Here is a 15,399-nt window from a genome sequence, read left to right as displayed (position 1 = left end):
CATGACACTAATCTTTAGGGCGACAACTAACTATTATTTTGAAAAATTTATTATCGGACGATTTCTTTCCGAAGTAAAATAAGCTGTTTTGCTTATAATAACTTCATAGAAACTAATTCAGGGTATTATATGTATTAAAGTGTACTAGAAAAAAATGCAAACGCCAAATAATGAATTTAACTGTCTTTAATTTAGACATTTTAAAGCATATAGTGGTACATGGGGAATTTCTCCTTTCGCCTTCATCCGTGACACCGGTGTGTTACTAACTAATCGATAACGGCATTTGTTGACAACGAATTTCATTATCGATTATTATCGATTTGATCTATTAGTTGTTGCATCCCTGCTAATCTTCCTACATACTGGGTGATTTATCCTACATTAATACTGCATTTATTATGCCTCTTGTAGATGATATTGTTCTAGAAACACAGTTTTGGGTTGGAAACACTGCACGCATCTCCAGTGGGTATCTAATCATTGTTCTCCATGTGTTTATTCTGTTTTCTTTTTCTTTTTTTTTCCTATTCTCTTCTCTTCTGATTTGCTGCTTGATTGTGTTTCTCAGCCTGGTGTGCTGAACGTGTGGGTTTTCTGTGTTGATTGTCAGCGAAGATGACAGAAGATCACAAGGATTTATTTTTACCTGAGGATATCTTCCTCTACCTTTCATCCACTTTTATGTTTTAGTCATTGACTGCGGACCATCAAACTTAGAATAGTTTCCTGCTTATGATAAAGAAATTACACAAGGCCTGACTGCATTATGAAGTTTGTATCTGATGATGTTTTCTAGGTTGCTGTAATGAGAATGTCTCTGTTATCTGTCTTTCTTGTTCTTTCAGGACTGCAAATTAGGTATGCACAGACAGTTTTGATTCCCACCTGCTCTGTCTGTGTGTGTGTGTGTGTGTGTGTGTGTGTGTGTTGTACCTACATTGATCTGAATAATAATTTCTTAATATATCTAATAATTTTCAGTGAATTGGTCCAATTTTGCCACACAGAAATACAAATGACCTAATAAACTGTCATTTTGACATGTTGTGCATACGGTAAGGGCCAAATGTTTGTGTCCTATTGTAATTTTTTTTTTATGTAAATAATTAAACTACAGTTTACAATGCATCTTTGATATCCTCTCCATTTACAGACCTGATTTCAAGTAAGCAGCTTATCAGAACAGATATGTAGTGCTGGTTCTATACTTTATTTAAAGTTCATTTGTGATAAATAACATGTATAATGATAATCAGGGATAAATGCACACCATTCACCTTGACTGTTGATTTCTGTAAAGCTGATTTCAGACAATGTCTGTTGTGAAAAGTGCTATAGAAATAAACTTGACTTGACTTGACTTGACTTAATTGTTGCCATAAAATATGACCTTATATTAGACACTATTTAAAGACACACATTCTGTTTGGTTGATACTTCATTCTTGAACATTATACAGTTAATTGTCTTTAAAAAAATACCATTATGGTTGATGGATGGCTAGAAATTAATATACAACCCAGTTGTCATTACTATCAGTAATGACACCGCTTTAACACCGCTTTGAGCTGGCAGGGTTTACTCACTTCGAGATGGGCTTTCTTTTGAGTCTGGTTCCTCTCAAGGTGTCACAGTCACCACTGGCTCATTCACTAGGGATAAACTTATGAGGGATAAACTGATAAATGGATTTATCTCTGTAAAGATACTTTGGGACAATGTCAATTGTTAAAACTTACAAATAAACAAATAAAACTGAATTAAATTTAATTGAATTGAATTTAGTTGAATTGAAGTGTTTGCAAGAAAACATTTTGTGCAACTTTAAATTGATCTATTTATGGAAAATGGTAATGGAAAATGGTAATTATGCCGTCTTATGTTTTTTTGGTACTCACAATACCAATACAAATATGACTAAAGAACTTGGTAGCTTGGTAATTATAATACAATTTTGGTGTGTTAGAAGCTTTTAATGATCTGTTTTGTTACGTGGTTTACTTTGTGACAATGAAAAACAAGTCAAGTCAACTTTATTTCTATAGCGCTTTTCACAACAGACATTGTCTCAAAGCAGCTTTACAGAATTTAAGAATTAAGCTGAATGATGTGTATTTATCCCTAATGAGCAGCCTGGGGTGACCTGTGGCAATAAAAAACTCGACGTTATGAGGAAGAAACCTTGAGAGGAACCAGACTAAATCGGGGAACCCATCCTCATTTGGATGATATCAAAAGTGTGATTATGAATCTTAAAGCAATACAAAACACCAGGGAATGAGAACTAACATAAGCACCGGAATGTAAGATTGTTAGTAATGTCCTTTCTACAGTCTTATACAGTCAGTTGAAGTTATAAAAACACCTATACATGAGGTAAATTTGTTACCTTGTATTGAGTATTATTGCAAAGAAAAGTTTAAAGATTTTTTTTTTGTCAGAATTTATGACTACCAAAGAATGATAGTGGCTGGTCATCGAAAATAACATACTTGGTAGAAGCTGTTATTTTCACTGCCACTCTCCATTGCCTGAATTTCTTTTTCTAGCTAGTATTTGCTACATAGTCAGGTTCTCCTGCATGTTGCTAGATTGATGTTTTAGATGTTTTATTAGGGAACTTATATTGCAAGAATTTTCTAGTAACTGCTCTTGATATTTACACAGAGCACCATTAGCAATCTGCTTTGTTTAGATTGCCATCACTAACTGTCATTTTGTGCCACCTGTTCATTAGTGCAATAGCAAACAGTAAACTCGCATCAAGTAAGTACTAAGTGGTATTGTGTGTCGGTATCATGGTAGCATTTGACAACAAGTACGAGTAAATATGGCATTGGACGATGATTATAGGCTCATAACCGATGAGGTCATTCCTGCAAAGTAAGTCACCACACATCGAGCTTTAACCACAAACGAGCTTTTTTAATGATGAAGCATTTTTAAAAGATCCTTAAAAAAAGGAGCGTTTAGGAGACTTGAGTTAAGGCAGGCTTAATTCTTGTTGATTCTTGTGTCTGGAATGTAAGCAGTCATGTATTTTATAATGTTTCATAAATATACAGTAAACAGCTATTAGATATGTTGTGGTGTGAGTTTTAGATCTCTGCTTGTAGCTGAAGGATAGTGGTACTGAATGTCCTTCCAGCTGTGGCAACCTGACACATTTTTCACAAGAGTAATTGCAGGTATCCAAGTCATAGGATTCGACTGAGGTTCAGGGCTAGGACGCAATCGATTTTCAAAGACTGATGACATCTTAATTTGGCTTGAATTATAGGAACAGTAGCCCTGATTTTAGATCATTGGGTATCGAGTGGTTTCTTTTTTTATAAGTAATGAAGAATCTAAGCACATGGAGTTTGGGGATAATGGAAAGTGTCTATAGTAGCTATTAGGACTGTTAGCTAAAAGGCTGATTATAGATTTGCACAACAATTTACTGTCTTTGAAGTAATGAATTTATAATTTCAGGTGTGAAGATCCCAATTTTTGTAGTAAATACCCTCACTTTTTTTTTTTTTTTAAATACAGTATTGGTCATGTTAGCTAGACATACAATAGTATGTGTCAGAAATATACTCTCCCAGTATGCTTGGTGGTTTTGATTTTAGTCGTGTCTTTATCTCTATACTGTTCAATGTTTACTTCTCGTGTGTTTACCCGTTCGATATTTACTTCTCGATTTGTTTATCTGTTTATACTCAGTCACCTCACATTATCTTTGTGAAGTCTAAATGTCATTTATTCATAGATTCCTACTGTATGAAATCTTGAAACCCTTGTGGTTCGTGTTTCTTTATTGTTTATGCTAGGTTGTGTTGCTACATCCTCAAAAAAATATTACTTATCTTGATTCATTGATTGGTTCTGTCAACTTTATACTGGTAGTGTGAGGATTATTGTGTTCGGTGCCACAGAAAATACATATTCATAGGAAGAGTCCTTTATAAAGACGAATTTGTAGTCAGTATATAAATGCTAATGGGAAAGTTACACAGTGAATGATTACGAAACAAACTAATTATTTAGATTTTATCGGAATTATTTTCCTTTCTTTATTCTTTTGAGAATGTTGCTCAGAAATGGAGCACGATTTGGTTTAGGTCTTTTGAAAACCACTAACCATACTGATCTGTGGAACCCTAAGGTAGCGCTGTAACAGTGCAATAGAATGAGTTTGACAACCCAAAGTTAGAGAGTCATGCTTTACTTATGTAGTGTGTTTGTGTGATTCCTGTGGAAATGAGGACATTTTCATAAATATTACTGCAATTAAAAAAGTATTGTGGCTGGGTGTGTATCATGTGTATATTAAAAAATGTCAGAGATTGTTAGCATTTGGAACTTTGTGCTTTAATAGCCAAATGCACTTGTGCTGACATGGATGCCACAAGGTTTTGTGAAACCTGACGATCCATTTTAGATCAATTCATCATTTTAGATCAATGAATTTTAGATAAATTCATCAGTGTGTCCTTGATGGATTTTACACACATTTCAATGGAAATTTGGTGAAAAAAAGGTGAAAAAAAGATGCTTTATACTTGTCGCATGTACTTTTACAGCACCGTGAAATTCTTTCTTCGTTTATTAGAAAGCTGAAGTCAGAAAGCCATGATACAGTGCCCCTGGAGCACTAAGGGTTAAGGATTTTGCTCATGGACCCAAGGGTAGCATCTTGTGGATTCCCAGGTTCAAACCCCCAAGAGCCTTAACCACTTGAGCTACCACCTTCCCCATATGAGGCCTTTTACATAATCAAAGTCACAAATCTGCTTAAAATTTGTTTTTGTTTTCTGTGAAAGAATTAAAACACATACAGGAAAGTGGTGAACAAAGATTATTAAAAGCACATTAAGGATTGGATCAAATTTGGAAAATGTGACAATGACAAATAAAGTGGCAAAAGTTGAATCAGTCGGAACTGTCCTCACTGTGTAGAATAACATAAGGAATTATGGTGTGGTGTAGGGTTATTTTATGTTTATTTTATATAATGGCACATCATTGTGCCAGATTTTATAAACAACATAGGAGCAATTCTTTGCAAAACAGCTACTTAGAATTGTTTTTTTTTTTTCAACTTGCAAACACAAACGTATCATTTTATTTTATGCTTGCCTTATAATTGTAGCAAGGTCTAAAACTTGGCAGACCGAGACCCAGATTATGGAGTGGTATTAATGTGTGTGGTGATAGTGACAGTAATTGAAACTGCTCGTTATCAGTGGAGCAGCGTTTGATACCACATGGTTTGAGATTCATGATTTATTCCTCTCTCTGCATGTTGGGATATGATTCTTGTGGAAATGGGTCACCTTGTTACATAAACAGCACACTCAAAAACATGGGAATATAAATATATTACAGAAATGTATGTGTGTAAGTGAGAGGAAGAGAATATTTCTGACCTGCATTCAGACCAGTGCTATTTTGAAATTGTAGACTAATTCGTTTCTTCCAGACGTTTTTGTATAGAGCATTCTTTCTTTTGTGTTACATCCTATGGTTAAAATATTGGGACACCTGATTTTTTCCAGCCATATGTGGTTCTTTCCCAAACTGTTACCTCATTACATTGTAGAAGAAAATTTTCCCTTTACTTGAACTAGTAGACCAAGACCTGTTCCTGCATGGCAATGCCTCTTTTCTAGTGGACACTCTAGTTGTACAACTTCCCGGAATATTGTAAATTATTACAACAGGAAATATGGACTAATTGTGGAATAGGATGTTCAGAAAGCACATCTTAAAGTCAGGTAACCATTAACTTTTGTCCATATAGTGTATGTCTGCTATAGCAAAGTTTGAAGTTACACATTGTCCAACGTGATATATTTTTATTTACATCTCTCATAATAGAAGTAAGTACAGTAACCTTTCTTGGTTAAAAAACGAATGTCACAATTTGCTGACCATGTACCAGAGACTCGTTTCATTAATGTTTACAAAGAACTTTAAAAAGAGCTCAATTTTAGCATAAAATCAACAAAATCAACACAAGCTGTTACTATTGAAAACGTGACAAAGTAGTATGCGCTGACTGTGGCTTGTTTTCTGATTCTATAGTTATCATGTTCTCCTGATATAAATACATGTGGGGATTTGTCTTTTTTTTCTGGAAAAGATGATGTAAGCTGAGAGAGGAAATTGTGGAATGGACTGGAGCGAAAGGAACTAGGGTTACTGAAAGAATGAATGAAAGGAAGAAAGGACTCATTGTTGTGTGCCGGCCCATGAGCTAATTCTATATCCAACAAATATCCTATAGGAGTTACCCTACATTTGTTCAGCCCTCAAAATGCCACTCACTTAGTACACTGTGGATTCTCCAGCCTGTGTGAGGAGAGGAAATGCTAATTATAAATGCTAAAATATTGCAAGCTTTAATAAATTAATCATCAGCCCTTCACCTTGTGTGTAATGATGTCATTTTCTTTACATCGAGGACATGTTAAGAATGTAACTTGCAGCCTGACACTTTATACCTAAACAATGTGGATTAGGTAAGAAATAAAACACAACAGTTAGACAAATACATTCACATATAAAAGCCTGGTCTGGAGTGTGTTATTCCATCAGGCCTAACAGAGATGTGTGAGTAAATACCATGTTCAATTCACTAGTATGTGACATTTGCTGAGGAAAATGTGAGTGGTGCTTGACGGTGCAAAACTGTTTTAAGTGTGAACCACGAGATGAGCGTTTTGCCTGGCACATGCCTGGCATCCCTCTTAATTTGCGAGGGGTCAGTGATGTCACATGACGTCACCACATTCTCCAGCATTCAACTTACCTCTCTGTGCTAAACGTTTAGACATATCACACGCCCGTTTTGCCAGAGTTTAGCGATTTATTATCGAACCACACTTCTGAATTTTGCTTTGTTCTTGTCCTGGGACTAAATCTTTTTGAATTTTATTTGTATTTATTTATTTGTTTGTTTGTGCAAAGTCTTAACAGACAGACACACACACACACACACACACACACACACACACACACACACACACACACATACACACACTTCACTACCTTCCCCACTAGGAAACTCTATATATAATGGAGTTAAACTGCACAGTTGTACACGCGTGTGCCGTCCACGTTTATGTTTACCAGTGCAACTGAAGTATATTTAATGAAAGAATATTCATTAGTGGACCTATAGGAGCAGGCTGAATCACACTACCATCTGTCTGTCTTTCGTATTCAATTCAAGTGAATGGACGCAGCAGGGATCCGCCCTTTTTTTTCTTGCTTTCCCGCTTTCAAATCAAGGGTCACTCCAGACCCTGAACCAGTAACATGAGGCCCCTTGTGTCCTATTACCATAGCAGCCGTTGTCCCTGCAAAACATGCTCTGCAAGTGTGTGTGTGTGTGTGTGTGTGTGTGTGTGTGTGTGTGTGTGTGTGTGTGTGTGTGTGTGCGAGCATACAGGTGCACAAGTGCTACAAAGGCTGACAAACAAAAGGTGCTTAGGAAGATGGGGTTCCTTTTATAGAGCTTTGAGAAGGCCGAGTAAAGACTGAGAAAAAAAAGCTAGGAGGATGATGAAAGAGAAGACAGCATTGAGAGAACGCTGAGCGAGAGAGACGAAAGAGAACAGTGAGAAAGTGAACTCTGAAATGAAAGGAGGATGGATGAAAAAGTGTATAACAGGAGAAAGAGGATAGATAGAGAGATAGGGAAACAGAATGGTGACCTGCTTTCCTCACACTGTTTCAAGATGATCAGAAAAACTTCCTTGGCATCAGTGTACCTATAAAAATACTCGTTTTTTCCACGTTTAGAGAAACACTTGATATTTGTAGACTAGCTATTTTTCCTTCCAAAACACAGGTTTGGGCAGCCTATTACATAGAAGCTAAACACATTCGGACGAGACACTTATTGCACTCTAATGTACACGTGACGCACGATGGCTTACAATTGATTCTTTAAAATCCTGGCCATAAATATCTGCCACATCAAAGTTGGGGGAGTGGTGGCTCCAGCGGTTAAGGCGCTGGGTTGCCGATCGGAAGGTCTGGGGTTCAAGCCCCGGTATCGCCAAGCTGCCACTCTTGGGCCCTTGAGCAAGGCCCTTAACCCTCTATGCTCCGGGGGTCCCCTACGTGGGAAATATCAAGGTCCGTGACGTCGGAGTGACGTGGGGCAGCCTTTCCGTGGGCTCACCACCTGCAGGAGGAACCGTAAGGGACGGTGCTGTGAGGATTGGGCAGCAGTCGGAGGCGGGGGCCTGCTTAGACCCCCGCGACCCGAATTACGGATAAGCGGGAGACAATGGAAAATGGATGGATGGATCAAAGTTTTCACCTCCGACGATATCATAACTATTGCAGACATTTGGATAAATATTTATTTATTTATTTATTTATTTTTCTTTCTGAGATTTTGCTCAGTTTGACATTTGGGTGTCAGTGCACTGGATATACAATACATTGTCTGCTACAGGAAAGCCTTAAGGACAGAAAACATTCTTGCTTATGTAGCGAGGGGTAAAAAAAAAGAGAGGCTTGTGTAAATAACTGTTTATAACTGAATCACATTCACAGCTCATTAGCACTTGTATATAACCTCAACTTCTACAGCACTCATTGTTTCACATCTATCTTCCCATGGTTGCTGTTGATTTCCCACAGTCCTTGTCTTCACTCTCAGGTTTCTGTTTCTTTGTGTTTTGTTTTCTTTGTATTAGTTACTTATCTCCACATTTTCTTCCTTTCTTCTCAGAGTATTACATGACAACAGCCTCTATTGCAAGGTTTCTCTTTGTTTCTTAGACATCGCAAAGCATTAAATAAATAACGTTATAATATAATTAAAAAAAAATATTTTTATAGTATTTATTCCAAATTGTAATATGGTCGCCAGTTATAACTTGTTCATGCCATGGCACATCACATGACTACAGTTTTAATCATTTTAAATATTAAATGCCTTCGGAAATGATAAAAAAACGTTTCCTGTTCCATCACTGATACGTGGTTTCAAGAAAACCACAGGATCCTGAACCTGAAATGTGCTTTGAAGTGCATCATTATTGATAACTTTTGTTCTGACAACCCTCAGGGACATTTAGATGAAGTGTTCATTGGTAAAAGCCTTTGCCAGTATACAATTCTTTTAAGCTCTAATGGCTACACACACATGAATATCACTGATTGTTAAGTAAATACGGAGCTACAGTACTGAAACACATTTTTCATTAGGCATGTTTGCTTACAGTTCCCAAGAAGCCCTTGTTTGCTGAGTTGACATTTGTACTTCTACATTTTTAATAGTCTGTGAGTTTCCTGTAAAAGCTACACACATGACCAGTTTCTGTATTTATAAGGTGCACAAAAGGACCAGTGGAAAAGAGAATGTCCTATTCCATGTGATGAAATCATTTGGGTCACAGAAATGGACAGAGTACTCATCATCTTAGAAAGTCCAAATATATAACTGTCCTTTCCCAAGAAAGGTAAATCATACTTTTGATCTTTTATTGAAATCACGTTTAATCCCAGTCTGGAGCATTAATTTCTAGTACATCTTGAATTACACAAGTATTCGGACTTTTCGACACTTGAAATTCAGCTCGGGTGAATTTCTTGTCTATCGTCCATCCTTGAGACACTACAAACTATTGTATGATGTCGGTTTGGCATAAGCTACATTTCACAGTGTCATTGCAGGAAGAAACTGTGTACTGCATCAGCTATATATGGTTGAAATGACAGTAAAAGCTTCTTGACTTGACTCTTGACTTGAAAACCAGTGATGATAAAGCCAGTGAAAGCCAGTGATGATAAAGCAAGGCCTCAGAAACAGGATTGTGCCATATTAATGATCTAAAATATCTGCTCTTAGGTTACCACACTACTATGAAACAAAATGCTAATTTAAATGGGTAATGATAATGTGGATTGTTAATTAAATGTATAGATGAATGATGGATGGATTAATGGATAATTAGATAAATGGATGAATGATTAGAGGGACAAATTGATGATTTGCCAGATGGATGGATGGATGGATGGATGGATGGACAATTAGATTAATGCATGAATGATTAGAAAGACAGATGGATGATTTGATGGGTCGATAAGAGGGATAGATGGATAATTATATTAATGGAAGAATGATTATAGAATGAATAGAATGAGAATGAATAGTTAAATTAATGGATGGATGATTTGCTCTGTGAATTATATAGTTGGATGGATAATTAGATTGATGGGTGAGTGTTTAGGTAGATGTATGGATGGATGGATGGATGGATGGTTGAAATTTAATTACATAGATAAGATTCTGGGTCAATAAGAGAAAAAGATAGTGGAAAAAACAGGATACTGTATATAGAATGAGATATAGGAAAGAAGATAGAATTTTTTTGCATAGTATCAGATTTAAATAAGATCGAAAGATGGAAAGATCGATAAATTTATGGTATAATGACATGTACACTATGCACTTGAGTAAAAGTCATGAGGAAACCCCCACTCGTCATGTCCCATTCAGTGCGACAGTTATTGCCTATGGAAACGAACATCTGACTCAAAGAAAGACAGAGAGGAGGACTAGGCTAACCGAGGCTAAATGCGATTTTAGCTTAAAGGTTGACAATGCTTTAATTGCCCATTAATACATAGGACATGTGTGCATAGATTGGACAGAAAAAACCCAGTAAAGCCTTTGAATTGGTATGGAAGTGATTGCATTTGTGTATTCATACACATTATCCTGGATCTTTTAAAATACTGTCTCTGATTCTTTGAGTTAAAATAGTGGTTTGTGCTATCGATTTGAGTGTCCTGAGCAGTATGAAAAATTCATTACATAATAACCACACATCCCAAAATCACACTGAGGCAATATCAGCCTACATCACATATTGACATAGGAGAATTGGAGAGAAATTTACATAGAGATACAGTAAATTAATGTATGATGTAACTCTTTTTGCATTTCCTGTGTACAATCACAAAACTGTTTGCCCCTTCGGCATTCCTCGTTTCAAAAACGACAGCTTTTAACCCAGTTTATATGAAGTGCCCAAAGAACTGAGTCTCCTCTGTAGTCTCAAACACACCACACACACTATATACTGTACACTGTTATTTTTTGGCGTTTTCAAATTCAGTTAACAGTGTGCCAGATTTGGATTGTGCCAACATATAATTTTTTTCTCAGCTATGTAGCAAGTGATAGCATATATTACACAAGCCAGCGTATGGTCTATGAAACACTACTATAAATATATCAAAGATTATTTCCTAGTTATACATTTGCCACGGAGCTCTGATGACATTTGACTTGAGATTCTGTCCTCAACTGTGCAAAATATTCAATTAAGCAGCAACGCATCAGTTACAACTTATTAAATTCTTGGAACAATCTTGACGTTTCTTCAATTTCCTTCTCACAACTTTTCTTCCTATAAGCAGTTAGTTGTCTTGTTTTTGACATATAGAGAATAGTTATGAAAAAAACAAGTGGAAAGGAATAGTTGCATTCCATCAGCACCCTGAGCACCAAATGTAGTTCCTGTAGCTAATGTATATCTACAAGCTACATGAAGGACAGTTGCCTGCTTGCATAAATATTATTAGATTATATAGGTGTTTATATTCTAATTAATGTGCATACTATGAATTTATATTATTTAGATAAGGTATTTACCACACTGATTGTAAATATTCTTTTTTTCAAGCATAAATTCTGTTCATGATACGAAAAAACGCACATCAACATCTTTGGTTTTATTCGTTTTATTAAAACATTCCATTCCACATTTAATCCCCATTTGCTGTTATAATAATCTCCACTCTTCTGGGATGATGTTCCACTAGTTTCTGGAGTGTTCCTCTAGAGATTTTTGCTCATTCAGCCACAAGGCGTTAGTACCGTCAGGTACTCATGTATGGTAGGTGAGGTGAGGAGGCCTGGGGTGAAGTCAATGTTCCATTTCCTCTTAAAGGGTGTTCAATAGGGTTGAGGTAGCAGGCCACTAAAAATCTTCCACTCAAAACCATGTAAACCATTAAATTTTACATTTGGCAGACACTCTTTTTCACACAGACTTGCATTTATATCATTTATACAACTGAGCAGTTGTGGGTTAAGAGCTTTGCTCAAGGGCTCAGCATTGGCAGGTTGGCAGAGTTCAGGTTTGGATTTAAAACCTTCTGATTAGAAGTCCAGCATCGTATCCACTCAGCAATGACTTCTCTTCCTCTGTGTTTATGCAGGGAACATCATTTGCATTCAGAGATTATGACTGGTTATGATTAAGATGATATCTCCTGCAGTGCGAAAGAAAACAGTCTTTTGAAGGGATAATACAATCATTTACAAGGTCGTTTTTATGTCTTGTGTCCTGGCAGCAGTGCCATTTGTTTTAGTAGGAAACTCAAATATAACTTTGCTAAACTTCAGAACGCTGCATGTGCATTTTTAATTGTTTACTGAGATGTTTATGAAAGTGGGTGAGCATTAAATATTGAATAAAGTTTAGTGCACTTGGGCTTGAGATCTACATTATTTATAGTTAAACACAGTTTATAAACTCCACTGATCTTAGACTGGCTATTTGAACTGGGAATAAAGTATATTAAACTATAAATATTATACATAAATATGTGTAATTTGTTTAGGGCAACGTGTTTAAAGCGTTTTCCCAGTTTTAGTGAAATCCTGTAAAAACCCGTAGCATTTTTTTTGATTACATGATCATGATTTACTAATGACCAAATATTCATTTTGCTCCTGTGGAGACTCGTTTTTTTGGGGGTTTTTTTTACCCAGAGAAAATGAGAAAACATAGGGCAGACTTTTACATGCCCAAGCACAGCTTCAGTCGAGTAAAGATTTGTTTGGCTCTGCCAGAATCCCTAGCTTGGTGAATCTTCCTTTGTGAAGATGTAAAAATGTGAAAAAGATCATTTTGTGGTCCGGATCTAGGGGTTAATGAGAACAGGTTAAGCTAAATACAGCAAAGGCTGGTTGGGATATTAGACATTAGGCAGATGAAATGTGATATCTGTGACCATCTTGACAATGGATCTATTAGAGTTGTGCAGGAGATTATATCCCAATATTGCATAATAACAAGGTGGAGAAAGCTATTACACTCACCCCCCAACCCCCAATACACACACACACACACACACACACACACACACACACACACACACACACACACACACACACACACACACACAGTCTATGTTTCAAGTCTGTAATGCTTTACTGAGTTCAAGCTGAGTTTCCTCTAAATTCCAGATATGATTATTAGAAAAGTTTAAACCCATTTGTTCAAACCAAAAAACTCCAAACTTGCAGTTCTTTTTCCTCAGAAATAAACTTGTTGCTTGTTGCTAACCCTAACCCTAACCCTAACCCAAAGCCTATAAACTTGTTTGTTTTAAGTTCATCACATGTCTAAAAATCAGAGGTCGAGCGATATGGGTTTTTCTCTAGGCAATGCCGATGCAGATATTTTAGAAATCGGGGCAGCCGATGGCCGATATATGATGTTGGCTAATATGTTTGTCCGATTTTCTTTTTTTTTCTCATAAAATCTAACAATTATTTAAAAAGATGTGATACAAAAAACTGCTTAAATTACACATTTATTGAACAACACAAGCCTCTTCAATCAGTACACTTTACCAGGTTTTGGTTCCCATGTCAACCTCTAGGCTAATCTACAGCTGGTTAAAGGCTCGCTAACAATACCAGCATTTTATAAATGTTATTCTCATTCTATCTTCTAGTTTTTTTCTGCACCTTTGGCCTTGGTCGGACCGCGTCAGCTTTTTTTTCGACTGATTCTGTATGTCCAATTGGAGGCAGAGCTCGTCGGCGAGAAAGAGAACTCCGACTGGCTAATTAGCTTAGTGAATGTGTGCAAAAACGGAACACGCTTGTTGTTATTCTTGCAACTTAGCAAACACAATGGAAAAAAGCTACACGAATTACTTAGTAATGATAGGAGCAGGTGTTTGCATTATATACAGTGTCGACAGTTCTATCTCTTCCTGGTTCCCTGTTTGGATGGCGAATACACACTACTGCCACCTGCTGATAAGGAATATTTTTGTTCCCTCAAGCAAGCGGCGAACGTACACACACGGTTTGGTGTGTCAGATGCGCCTGCATAATAATAGACCTAATTTGCAGCACAATTGACCGATGCCGATTAATAAAAAAATAGCAAAAATAGTTTTAATAAAGGCTTTTTTTGTTTTTTTTCAAAAACGTTTTTAAATCGTTTTGTGTTTGCTACACAAGCGAATTCAGCCCTAGCTTTGCATTCTGCATTTTTTTATTGCATTCTGTGTTTTATGTGACTATTAGTGGTAAAAATGTATAACTGAAAGACTAGGAAAAGGAAAAGCAGTTCGTCCCTGCTGGTCAAATGTCTTACTCAAAGCATTAATATGCGCTTTAACGAAAGTGACAGTGCGTTTGTAAGAGTCTACCTACTTTTGGATGTCATTCTCAAGGCACTTATATAAAATTATTAGCACAAGCAGTGTACCGAAAGAGCAAGGCTTTATCATCCTCTCACATGAGGTATCAGCTGTCATGGCTTGTTCTTCTCTCCTGCCACATCTCCTCTTTAAATGCACTTCTCTTCACTGGTTCTCTTCCAGCTTATGAAAGGACCTGACTTGAGTAATGAATGCTGCAGTTGTTTATCAGAAAATCATTTATTCGTGCTAGTGATGCATGGATTAATCAGAGACCTATTTGGTCCTAACAAGAACAACAAAGTCGTTTTACAAAAGGAGCTAACCGAGGCAATTTCTGTTGCCTTACAAATGCAAGTCAGAGTATTGTACTTTCAGCACTTCTATGTCTTATGGAATCCCATTTTGCATACTAATTACATATTCTAATTTCTCATTATTATTCTCGATTGTAATTTAGCCAATAATATATAAAAAATAAATGACCAAAAATAGTTTAAATATACATTACTATTAGTATGATTAATATTATTGCCTAATGCACAACATGAACATCTTTTTAAAATTAGTTTTATTAGAACATTCCGTTCCACATTTAATCCACATGTGCCGTTTTTATAATCTCCACTCGCCTGGGATGATGTTCCACTAGATTTTGGAGTGTTCCTGTAAAGATTTTTGCTCATTCAGCCACAAGGCGTTAGTTGTCAGGTTCAGGGTCAGGAACGAAGAAACCACCTTGTCAGTGCTCGGGAGCGGAGCCCTCTTTGGCAACCGCTGCGAAGCTCGGAATAAAGAAACCACTTTGTCGGTGTTAGGGAGCAGCGAGGAACAAAGCCTGGGTGACGACCCCAGTGGGGTTTGAGAGTTGGAGAGTTTGTCAGCTGCCGGGATGACCAAACTGGTTCATGAGTTCCTCGCAAAAAATCT

At 36.7% G+C, this 15,399-nt stretch overlaps 1 protein-coding gene across 1 annotated transcript in view; it reads left to right on the top strand.

Moving 5' to 3' along the window:
- Window positions 1–15,399, top strand: part of LOC310720805 (carboxyl-terminal PDZ ligand of neuronal nitric oxide synthase protein) — a 54,321-nt gene that overhangs the window by 4,394 nt on the left and 34,528 nt on the right. The window lies entirely within an intron of this gene.

This window comes from Silurus aristotelis, assembly GCF_946808225.1.
Source record: "Silurus aristotelis genome assembly, chromosome: 26".
In the NCBI taxonomy this organism is placed as follows: Eukaryota; Metazoa; Chordata; class Actinopteri; order Siluriformes; family Siluridae; genus Silurus; species Silurus aristotelis.
Note: the sequence above shows the minus strand (reverse complement) of the source record. Positions and strands in the feature narration are given on the sequence as shown.